The following is a 12,885-nucleotide window of genomic DNA, read 5'->3' on the forward strand; positions in this document are numbered from 1 at the left end:
CCACCCTGGGTCTGGGTAACACCATTGAATTGGCTTGTAGGCTTGTAGCCCAGATGGGATAAAAGAGGAAGGAAAGTTGCTGCTGCTTGCTGCATCACACTTTCCATGCCATGAGCTCTTTCTCCTCTGCCATGCTGCCATGCCTTGGAGCTAGCTGAATATGGACTGAAACCTCAACAAACTGTGAGCTAAAATAAACCTTTCCTTCTTTAACTTTGAGTGTTGGGTATTTTGTTCCAGCAATCAGAAACTAAGACAGCAACTATCTTTCAAAAAAGTAGTATTTTTTTCCTCTGAGAGTGAAAAGAAAACCTGTGTCTTCTTAGCAAAAAAAAAAAAAAAAAAAGGAGGTCAAATCTATTGTCATCTAAAATATTTATTTTGAACTGTTGCATCTCAATTATTTCTTAATTTTATTTACTAGCATGAATTACTATTCTTAATATTGAGTTAAAAGGACTGAGCACAACAGGCTGTGCGCAGGGCTGCAGCCAGAGCTGGGCTCAGGATGGACAAGCTGAAGAAGGTGCTGAGCAGGCAGGACACCAAGGACCCGAGCGGCCTGTCCAAGATGGTTGAGGCATCATCATTAAGCTGGGGTACCAGGATAAAAGGATTCATCGCATGCTTTGCTATAGGAATCCTCTGCTCACTGTTGGGAAATTTTCTGCTATGGGTGCCCAGTAAGGGACTCCCCCTCTTCACAGTGTTCTACACCTTGGGTAACATTGAATCAATTGGGAGCACTATCTTCCTCATGGGCCCCAGGAAGCAGCTGAAGTGCATGTTTGAGCCCACGCGTCTGATTGTGACGATCCTGTTGTGCTTTGCACTCACCTTGTGTTCTGCCTTTTGGTGGAAAAAAAAGGTACTTGCACTCATCTTCTGCATTTTACAGTCCTTGGCCTTATGGTACAGCCTCTCCTTCATTTCGTTTGCAAGGGACGCTGTGAAGAAGTGTTTCACTGTGTGTCTTGTATAATTCACTGCCAGTTTTACAAACCTTTGAAGGCACCATGGCTGGAAGTTGGTGGTCAGCTTTGTAAATATCCTCTCAACCTCTCTTTTACAGACATGTGCCTTGTGTCTCACACTAGGGTGTTGCCTGCAACTAGAACATTTGAGGGTGGCCTTTCAAGCAGCAGTAGATTCCCAAACCCAGTGTCTCTAACACGGTACGAGAAGTGGGTTCTGTGTCTTAATGGAGCAGAATCTTCCTCCCACAACTGTTTTCTCTTGGGTTGTTGCCCCACTGAATTCTCATAAATAAAACCTTGCTAAACAGCAGCAGCCAAGCCTCCGGTGGAAGCAGGCAGCTCCATTAGAGGTCACAGGGGTGCCACAGTGAGGGACACAGAATTTTGGGGTCAACATGGACTTTGTATATTTGTCCCTCCGCATGGAGGCCATCGCCACTCCCCCACCCAGTGGGACACGCTTGTACCCCAGTGTCCGGGAACAAATGATTCTGCCCACCCCAGGCTGGGGGGAGCCCGGCCAAGGGGTTCGGGAGAAATAACACCTTCTGGTGATTCATGTTCTTTCCTGATCTGGACCTAGGGTCTGTTGCAGTTCTGAAACACGCCTGACTGTGGAACATGTTTCTGGTGTTCAACGCAGAAACTTTTTTTCTTGCTTTGTGCCCCTCCCACCCATATCTTTATTTGTGACCTTCTTATGCTAGGTCAAATGAGATCAAAGTTGCAGAAAACACTGCTCCTTCCTTTTGGACAAGAGCCAAAAGGAGGTGAAAAACCTTGCCGCTTCCTCCTGTACTTTTTCCTCTTCATTATTTATAAATATTTGCTTTCAAACTGATTGTATTTTCCATTCTTCCCTGGACTAGGGCCAGGGGAGAGTGTGTAGGAAGACAGATCCCTGGTGTGAGCCAGCAGGAAGTCGCTGCCCCTGCCCGGTGACCCCTGAACAGTGCCGTCATTTGACGTGGGGCCAAGCGGGGACACTGAGGACGCTGAGCTGCACGTGGTCACATCGTAGCCGGATGCCTGGCCACACACACAGTGCTTTTCTGTCCCCCACCTTCCTTCGCCCCACAAGGCTCTTCCTCTTAGAAGAACCAACCTGGGAAGCCTAGACTTAGGGGAGAGCAGGGCTTGTTACCCTGCTGTGCAGTCAGGGAAACTGAGGCCCAAGTTGGTCTCCACATCCACCCAAAGCCACAGCTGTGGCCAGGCTGAGCCCAGAGCCCAGGGACCCCAGTTTGGCCTCCACTGTGACTGCTTCTTGGCACGTTTCTGGTCATGCCTGGGTAACCTCTTGGAACTCTTTTCCTTGTTGCTATCAGCCTAGCTTGCGCCATTTCTGGTTCCTGTCTTTACATCGCTTGTGCCATCTCCTACCTGCTCCTGCCTCCACCTCCTTTTTTGGCAGCTACCTCCTGGGTCCGTAGAGGGTTCATGGTTCCTTGTGTACCTTTCTAGCTGCTCCCACAGCTTCCAGCGGCATGGAACCGTGGGTTGACATGCTCCTTGCCCTGGGCTCTTGGCTCTGTGAGCTTTGGGAGGTTGCTGCCCTCCAGATGGGTCCCTGTGGCCCTCTCCCCCTTCTCCATGCCCTGAGCCTGCTTATTGGCTATTAGCCAGATTAAGAACTAACTCATGACTTCCTCTCCTGCCTCACTAGCTGAAAGGCTTCTCCTTTTGCAGAGTGAGCTCAGGGGAGGGAGCCTTTAGTTCTTCAGCTCCTCTGTATGGCTGCTGCTCAGACCCAGCTCAAGGTGTCTCATTTCTGGGAAGCATGAAACACGGCCCCTACTTGAGCATTTTCCTGGTGTGGTTATCTCAGTGCTGGAATATCTGACCATACCCTTTAATGGTGACTGAGCATTATCTGCCCGGCTGCTACTTCCCTTCCACCTAATCACTGTGTGCTGAGAGAACAAGAAATAAAACCATGAAATGCATTCCAAATACAGTTATTTTTGATACTGTCATTAGAATAATTAACAAGTAGAAGATACCTTTAAACAGTGTGGAGGGCTGGGGATTCGGCTCAGTGGTGCCACCGCCTGCCTTGCAAGCACAAGGTCCTGAGTTCGATCCCCAATACTGCCAAAAAAAAAACAAAGTGGAGAATTTGGCTGGTTTGGCTTCTGCTTCTTTAACCTAAGTGATGAGAAATAGTGAATTGGGAAGTTGAAGCACAGCTCTGCCTACAGACTTTGTAATCTATGGGGCGGCGGACACCAGGCCTTTATCTTCTCTTGTTAGAGGACTTCTGTCGAGAATCAATTGCAGAATTATAAAAACTGTAAAATTCACACCCTAGCTAAAAATGTCCAGAAAATTAAAAATAATCAGTGTTTAAAGGTAAATTAAATCATTTGCTAGAATTTTTGGCATACTTTTTAAATATTTCAACATCCAGGATTTTTGGGGTATATTCAACACACAATAGTTTACCGATAGCATTTTAAAAAAATGAATAGACCTGCAGTGGAAATTAAGTATAGGTTATGTCTGTGTAACTCCTGATATAAAAATAAAAAACACTAGAAGTCTAAATTGTTTGGAAATATTTGCTAAAATCAGCAGGTGATCTTAAAGGATCTCCAGACTCACACTTTTATGAAGTTCTGGGATCTTGTGTGTTTTCAGTCTGGTGAGGAAGAGAGTGTGGTGGTTTATTTGATCCCAGGTCACTCGGGACAGGGTATTTGGTTCCAGTTTGGTCGTTTCCACTTCTACTCCAGATTCGCAGGTGGCGCCCAGCACCTGATAGTCAAGCTTTGCCGTCGGCTCCTCAGGTTTCTGCTGCTGTATGATGGGTGGGGAGTAGCGGAGCCTTCACTAGTGCAAATCGATAAAATAAAATCACATCCTTCCTAGCAGGAGTTGAGAACTGACACTAGACTTAGAAATGTACCAAATTATTTTCTCGCAACTTTTTGTTACTGTTTTTAATGCTGGGGATGGAACCCAGGGCCTTGTACTTGCTAAGCAAGCTCAACCACTGAGGCACACCACCCAGCTCCTGAAAATGGTTTTCTATAGACTGGCTGATCTGAAACCAGCGAAAATGAGGCCAGTAGACTGGAGAAACTTTGCTCTTTGAAGTGGAAGTTCATTCCACAGCATTGTGACAAACAATAGTGATGTATATAGTCACAATGAAATAATACCATTATATTAATAAATGGCCACCAAAAAGCAAAGCAACAGCAAAAGGAATACTGTCTCTGATCTAAATGGGCTGGCTGCCTCGACATAACATCTTCGTGAGGCAACCTTTGAGATCAAAAAGAAATTGGAATCTGGACCAGTGTGCCCACCGAAGGTCCATGCTGCAACAGGAAGTGAAGCTGGGCTAAGGAACTATAGTTTACATTCAATTTTGTGGTCTTTCAATGAAAAATGTTCATTTTGCCCCCCCAATATATTTGCTTGACTTAACAAACTTGAATAAGGAAAGGAAAGGAAAAAAATAACCCTCCGAACTTTGATCTTTTGTAAATTCTAATTGTGATTTTTGGTGTAAGGACTTTCAGAAGCTTATGGTGAGGGCTGGGAATGTAGCTCAGTGGTAGAGCACTTAACTACCATGCCCGAGGCCCAAGGTTCCATCCCCAGCACCAAGAATATTAAAAGCCTATGGTGAATTTGTACAAACACTGTGCCTATTGAATATGATGAACTTTTAAAACACTTTGTTAAAATGAGTCACTTTTTGTAATTGTATAGATACAACTAATTTTGAATGCTACTGATTGCATAATGCAATTTTGTATTACAAAATATATTCTTGAGTTCTGCTTAGCCTATCTTGTGAATCTATTTCATATAATACTGTTTTTCTTTACTGATTTCAAAGAAAAAGAATGTTACTGGTAACTAAGCTGTCTATTCCCTCCGTCCTGTCACATTTTTTGCTTTTTTTCCCTTCTACAGTAAATGGTAGTATTACAATCTTTAATAAAAAAAATTGAGTTAAAAATTATAAGATTGCATATAATATGAACATGACAAATGTAAGACTGTAAGACTGTGTGCACTCATTCAAAAATGCCCCTGTTTAACAATTATTTACTGAATGTCTAGTATGTGGCAGGAAGTATGCAAAGCTCAGAGACAACAGCAGTAAGAAATCAAGGGTGATATTTTCTCAGTGCTAGAATGTTACTTTTTCCAAGGATAAGGAATGCCTGAATCCACCCCTCTGATCTTCCTTTCTTTACTTGGCATTTAAAGTTCTAGATTATTAATGACAATACAAATGTGTCGGAGATTTACTTTTAGTTAAAATTACATCACAATTAAGTGGGCTTATATGGAAAGGATATGCTGGCTTAGTTATTTTATCAGTCATGGTCCTGGCAAGAAATTAGTGTACAGGCAGTGTTGAACTGAACTGAGTAAAGAAGCTACTTACACAATTATAGACAAGGATAAGAAAGCAAATGAAAGTGAATCACCCATCAAATAGCAACAGCAGGAAGCTTTTACTCACCCCTATCCCAAAGCCTGACAGACCAAGGGTATTACAAGAAGAATAAGTATTACAAGAACCCAATGATTACTAGACATTTGGAAAGACACTGAAAAGAACTGCAATCTAAGGAAATGCAACCAGTGCCCTAAGTGGGCATCGAGGGGCCCTAGCTGGGGAGGGAAGGAAAATTATCCCAACTCTATGGCCCTACACTCCAAACTTCTACCAATGCTTCCCATTGGCTAAACACAACAAGAAGTCCTATTATTTTATTGCCCTATTATTTGTAGGGGTCAACTTGCAGAAGATTGGAGCAAGACTGAGAATGGATAACTTGTACACTTAAATCCTCCTACCTCCCCAACTGTAAATTATGGAAATGGAAAAGCTTGGAGTTGTGTGTTATTATCACAGAAAAATTTCTGTAAGGACAAAAGGAAGACACTCTCTACAAACATAGCGGTTGAATCCCTTTGACAAATCTACTGCAATAAATGGAAGATTCAGCAAACAAATGAGCATTGTTCCCCTGGGAAATCAGGTAGTACCTAGGAATTGGACAAGCAGGGATGCACAATGTGGATGCATAACCTGGAGTCCTGCCCACTGAAAACCAAGACTAATCTGGGCATGGCTCAAGTGAGAAATGCCTCCACCTTTAGGAGTTGGGAGCTGGGGAGAGCCTGAGGACAGGGCTTCTGTATGATTAAGGTATATGTGCTCCTCTTCCTGGAGATGAATATAATCTAGGATTTGGGCTTACTTATTAAAAACCTATCAGTCTTTTAAAATTTATAAAAAACAAAAGAACAGCTATTTCTTTAAAAACACAAAGCTCAAAATATGTTTTTTAAAATTTTAGCTTTTTAAAAATATGATGGTTTCCACCAGCAGTGTGAAGAGACAACCCACAATATGGGAAAAAAATCTTCACCTGCTTTTCCTCAGACAAAGGTCTACTGTCTCGAATCTATACAGAACTTAAAAAGATCAGACCTCCCAAATGTAAAGACCCAATCCGAAAATGGGCATCTGAAATGAACAGACATTTCTCACACAAAGAAGTAGAAATAGCAAATAAATACATGAAATAATGTTCAACATCACTGGTCATTCGAGAGATGCAAATGAAAACTATGCTGAGACTCCACCTCACCCCAGAAAGAATGGCTGCTATCATGAAATCAACCAATAACAAATGCTGGCAGGGCTGTGGGGAAAGAGGAAACCTGCTCCACTGCTGGTGGGAGTGTAGACTCGTGCAACCACTGTGGAAAGCAGTATGGAGATACCTCAAAGGACTGGGACTGGAAGTCCCATTTGACCCCACTATTCCCCTGCTGGGGATCTTCCCCAAAGAATTAAAAGAATCATACCACAGTGATTTATGTGTGCCCATGTTCATAGCAGCACAGTTTGTGATAGCTAAAACTTGGAAACAGCCCAAATGCCCATCAACTGGAGACTGGATCAAGAAAGTGTGGTTTTGGAGACATTTATAGCTAAATCGATGCACATTGAGGCGACACTCTTAAGTGAAATAAATAGGACACACATGTATAAATACCGAATAGTTTCTCTGGTGTGAGAAACTGAAAGTGTAAATAAGGACTAAAATTTATAATAGGTAATGTGAAATAGGAAGAAAAGGGGCAAAGGGGAAGGAAGTGGGAGGGCTAGGGGAAAGGATAGAAGGGGATGATATTAATATGAGAGAATGGAAAAATAGGAACAAAATCTTTGTAAACAGGAAGGAATAGAGGGGTTGAAGGTAGGGCTGGGCAAGGGTGAAAAATAAGAACCAAGAGAAATTATGTAAAGGTGCAAATTTCCAATGATGAATGTCATTATATTGTATAACTAAAATGTACCAATGATTAGAATTAATAATTAATAATGCAAAATAGGAAGAAAAGGTCCAAAGGGGTGGGGTGGTGGGAGGGGCAGGGGAAAGGAAAGAAGGGAAAGGAAAAATGATGAGAAATGCAAAAACTGGAAATAAAGTGTTTGTAAATAGGGAAGGGTGGAGGGGGTGAAGGGAGGGCTAGGAATGGGGAAAAAAATAAGAACCAAGATGCAAGGGCCGGGGATTTAGCTCAGTGGTTCTGGCGCCTGCCTCGAAAGAACCAAGATGCATCATGTAAAGGTACAAGTTCCCAATGAGAAATGTAATTGTGTTATATACCTAAAATGTACCAATAAAAGAATTTAAGAAAAAAAAAAAAAAAAACAAGCCACAGCAGCAAAGCTTCTTTATTTTCTCAGCAGTTATAGTGCCCATTATAACATACTGAGACATACTGAAAAACAACTGCTGTGTGACCTTGTATGACCATACTGCACATGTGTGGTTGATTTATGATTATATGAGTAAGCCCATCATGTGCCTGCACTAATGATGAAGTCTTATCCTTCTGGAGCCCTCAGATACCCAGGCTTTGACTGACATATCTCAGCTCCCACAGAGAGAAAGCATGGAGATGTCAACTCAAGAAGATGCTAGCAATTTTGCTGATAAAACAGAAATCTTGGTCCATAAGATCCAGTGCTCCAAGGTAACAAGAACCCTGAGCAGCAGTGGAGAGTCTGACAAATGAGGCTACATGAAGAAAACTCAGGTGGTGGTGAGGTGTAATTTATCTGACCGTGAAGGAAACTAGTTCCAAGAAAGGTTGGTGATATATAGCTCTTAAATCTCCTGGTTATTATACATTTACCAAGTCCCAATTTCTCTATAAAGTAAAATGAAGATTGCTTCCTGTTCACCAGTGTTTCAATTTTTCTTGCCATTTCATACCATCATGGACTTGAAACATTTCTTTATTTTCCAGGATCTTGAGTGACCCAAAACTCCCTGTTACTTGATTTAGTACTCCTATTAGAGCTGAAGTTATTGCCTGTAGCAATCCCTGAGTCCAGATTGTTCAGTGCTTACACAGAGGGGCTGCTTATAAACTTTCCTAACACTATTTTCCATATTCTTGTTAGCATTTTCCAACTTTTAATAAAAATTAGTTCATTTGGCGTAGAATTCAAGTTGAAATAATTACTTTGTCACTGATAAGGTAGTGTTGTGGCAAGCACATCACATGGTTGTATTACAATGAGAAATCTTATATCACCTGCTTGACAACCAAAATGAATTGCATTATTTACAATTATCTTTACTGTAGCCTGTAGGTTAATTATCATCCTAGATTTAAGACAGGGTATGTTTCTATTTATGGAAGAAAAATCCTGGTACATATGACTAATTCCTCAATGGCAAATTTGATTTCCACACACAAAAACTCATTTCTATTTTGTCTGGCAAAAGGAATGCAATGCATTTTAACTAGCAAGACATTTAAAAAGATGAATTTGGTATCAGGGAACAGACTAAACATCTATGCCAAAACCTAATCTTATTTTCTCAGCTTGCATTGGATGTAGTTGCTTCTACAGGGAAGCCATGGTTTCTGTAGTGAGATAATCAAATTAATGCAAGGATAAAAAATTATCTTACTATGTATTATGATTATATCAAATGCATGATTTATATATCAATCTCAGAAAATTCTAAAGCATTTTGAGTTTTATGATGTGTCATGACATGCACTCAAGAAATCTGTCTCTATTTAAAGAAGACACATAATTCCTGTCCTGAAAATGCAGATTAATTTTTCCCAGGTATTCTGCCTGAAACTGCAATACATAGCCCCTAGAACGGGTTGGTATCTATCACTGGGCAGGATCTATTCTTGGACAATTCAATCTTTACCTTAAGAGATAGTACAGAGACAAAACAGAATATTTTTCTGCAATTCTAAAAGAGATTTTAAAATTGCTTCTTCATTATAAAAAGTAGAGAAAAGGAGAGACAGAAGACAGAGATAGAGACAGAAAAGAGGGAGAGGGAGAGGGACAGGAGAGAGAGAGATGGAGAGAGAGAGAGAGAGAGAGAGAGAGAGAGAGAGATCTTCCTTTAAACTCACTGTAAATAAAATCTGCTATTATTTACTGCCTTAACCCTTGGTCTTCATTTGTTTCAGAAGAAATATTCTACCTTTTTACCTATGCTAGTTTAGATGAGGTCACTACCTACTATTCTGTCTGATCTTAATGGGAAGTTTTGGTATTGGCTTCAGTCACTCTGTATTACAGCATGTAAAAATCTGTGTTGGTCATCTTAATGATTCTCAAAGGAGGCCTTTATTAACCTGTTGCCTACTATGGCTCCTTAGGTGATGTCTATGAAGAAAAGATGAGTAGGTTTTCCTAATTGGAAGGAATCGCAATGTAATTCTGTAAGTAAATGGATAAACAAATATGGTACAGCCATATATTGGAATGTTATTGATTCCAAAAAAGAATAAGCTGTCAAACACTCAAAAGCATGAGTAAATCTTAAGTGCACATTGTGAAGTTAAAAGAAAAAGTATTTTAAAAGAATTCCATTTATATGACATTCTTGAAAAGGTAATGTAGAGACAACACAGAGCAGTGCTTGCCAAGGGATTTGTGGAGCAGGCAGCATTGAGTAGGTGACATACATGGTATTCATTAGAGTGATAAGAACAATTTGGTATGATATTTTAATAGCCAACAAATGACTTTATACATTTCCAGAACATGCAGCACTTTGAAACATCAAGAATTATCCTAAGTATACAAACTAAAAGAGACTCTGCACCCTCAACTGATAGGAAGTAGAATCTGAAAGCTACTCAGCTAGAACTATGAACCATTTCTTACTGAAAAAGAAGAAAAACGCAGAGTTCAGGGCCATTTGCCATAAAGCTGTGCAAAGTGCCATGAATATTTTTCAGGAGGTAGAACTGGACTCCATTTGAGGAATTAATGACATATGTCCACCTGGATTGCAGAATTCCATGGAACAGTAACCACATAGAACTTCTGTTTTGTTTTTGAGAAATTACTATCTATTGACTCCATTAATCCGGTCCTTGTGAAATCCCTCAGATCTGGATTGGCACTGTGATTCTTTTTCACCAAAAATACAGAACAGCATTGGAAAGTAGTGAAGTCTTACAGCTTACAGTTGTCTCATAGCCCCACTCACTTATCATTTTTGATAATAAGTAAAGTACCAATTAGCTATGTTCCAATTTTTGTAAGGACTTTTAATGAAACACTTTATGTCACTGCTGTAAAAGTTAATAATTTTAGTTGAGTCACAACTATTCATAGTCTCATTTATTTTTAATTTTAAAGGCATCATAAAATTACTTTAAAATTGTTTTACTGACTATTGAAATATTGTTTATATAAAAGTATGATTGAAGAGAAGCTTTGCATGACATTTGATAAAAAGAAAATTGGTTTCAAAAATAATTGGACTCTAGGTTTGAATTGAACAGAAAAAAACTGGAGGGAAATGAGTAGCATTGCTGAGCAATATGAATTTGTGGCAAAGATGTCATCAATTACTTGAATTTGATCTGATCTAGTGGTTGCATTTCTTGTTTGTCTTATCCTTTTATCAAAACAGAAAGACTGGGCTCTCACTGAATGAGAAAATGACCTTCTAGTACATTAAGCCAGTAACTGTTTTGGCTCCAACATTTCAACTCAAGCATCTCACAATAGAAATTCTAATCCAAATGGCACCAGTGCTTGATTTTCACTTGCTCTTCCATGTCAAGCAGAGAGAAATAAGCAGCTCTTTCAAAGTCAACAAAACTATGTGGTAGCAGTCAAGAAAATAAATGGTGGCGAGTCATGCAGAATCAGCCCGCTGCAGACAGGCAGGTCTGCAGATGCCCTACCAAGGTCATGAGTTGCACGGAACATGCCAAATCAGCCTGTGCCCCAGCAGCAATCCACTGGACACCCCCCCCAACCCGCTCCTCTGGCATCTTCTCTGTATAGCCACCTGGTTCCACACTATAAAGATGCAGAGGACATTAGACCACCAGACCACTGTACTGGGTAGGTTGGAGTCATCTTCACCTCCCATCAGGACCGGGTCTATCTTCAGGGGAAGGTCAACTGGAACTTGCAATACATCTCTGCAGAGTTCAACCCTATAGGAGGACAGGGAGCTCAACTTGGGACTTGCAGCCAGAAATCTGCCTGAATCTCATGGGTCTGCGACTAGCTTGCTGAGACTCATTGACTTATATCTGCACACTGCTACCCACGTTGTCTATTGTGACAGCAGAGAAATACCCTGAAGGAGGCCCTTCATCTTCATTGGTTTTTTATTCCCAAAATTAGTATTATTAATTTATTTTTTCTCTTCTCTTTTCTTTTGTTCCTCTTATCTTTAATATTTTTTCCTACTCTTTGTAAATATTTGTTTTTCTCTCCTTTTTTTCTTTTCTTTTCTTCTTTCTTTTCTCTTTCTCTCTCTCTCTTACACTCACTCTCTTGGCTCTCCCACATTGTTCATCTTCCCTTTTTGTCCATTTTGGTCCTCATTCGGAGTTCTTCTTTATTTTCCTATTATTCTCTTTTTCCTTCTCACCTGTGTTCTCTGGCCACACTGCTAACCTTCCTCTATCCTTCTTCCCATCTGTCCCTCCCTTCCCAACCCCTTCTAACTCCCCATCCCAAAGGGTAAAGTTGTTATATTGAGGAGTTTATTCACTATATGTTGGGTTGGTCCTCGATCTTGATTTAATTCACACAGCTAAAGGTGATAGATTAATAACTACCACAAAATGTCATTTTCAAAGATGTACTTGATGCAGTGGTGTTGCTGATTGTATCACTTGGGCTAAGGTGTTGTTATTGATCTAGTCAATGAACCTTAATAGTATAAGGAAAATGAGATAGCCTTAGAGTCATTAGATACTCAAAATTTAAAGATCAGCTATCTGGAAGACACCTCTGAGAAGCAATCATTCCATAAGGGTTCTAATTACAAACAACAAAGATACCTACAATAAGCAATTTCAAACTATCAACCCAGGAGTTAAACCAAGGACAGTACCAAAAACAAAAATGAGAAGACATTTAAACAAGGCACAAACTCAGACTTCCACCCCATCAAGGGTAAATCCTGGGGGAAATGAGATGGAAAAGTCCCATAACCAACCACCTGGATACCCTGAACTGATGGCACAGGAAGTAACAAAACAGATGAATGAGGCTCTAGAAAAATTCAAAGCAGAAATAATCTCCCAGATATCTACAGAGACGGTGAGCAGAGTGAAAGACATGATTAGAGGATCTAGAACAGAAACAGATAAAAAAAATAGATGAGCTCAGAAACATGCTGGAAGCCATGAATACCCAGCATAAGAAAGAAATGGAAACCATGATTGACCAACATAAGAAAGAAATGGAATCCATGAAACAGATTCAAACAGATATTCAGGAGATCAAAAACTCCACTGAAAGTATCCACAGCAGATTAAGGGAATCTAAAGATAGACTGTCAGATATAAAAGACAGAATCGCAGTTAGAGACCATGAAAATAGAGATTTCTC

At 40.5% G+C, this 12,885-nt stretch overlaps 1 pseudogene; it reads left to right on the forward strand.

Moving 5' to 3' along the window:
* Positions 1–508: 508 nt before the first annotated feature.
* Positions 509–1,149, forward strand: LOC101724324 (vesicle transport protein SFT2B pseudogene; annotated as a pseudogene).
* Positions 1,150–12,885: the final 11,736 nt, after the last annotated feature.

Source organism: Heterocephalus glaber, unplaced genomic scaffold (assembly GCF_053883595.1).
Source record: "Heterocephalus glaber isolate CG9 unplaced genomic scaffold, H.glaber_assembly_v1.0 deba00000621, whole genome shotgun sequence".
NCBI lineage: Eukaryota > Metazoa > Chordata > Mammalia > Rodentia > Bathyergidae > Heterocephalus > Heterocephalus glaber.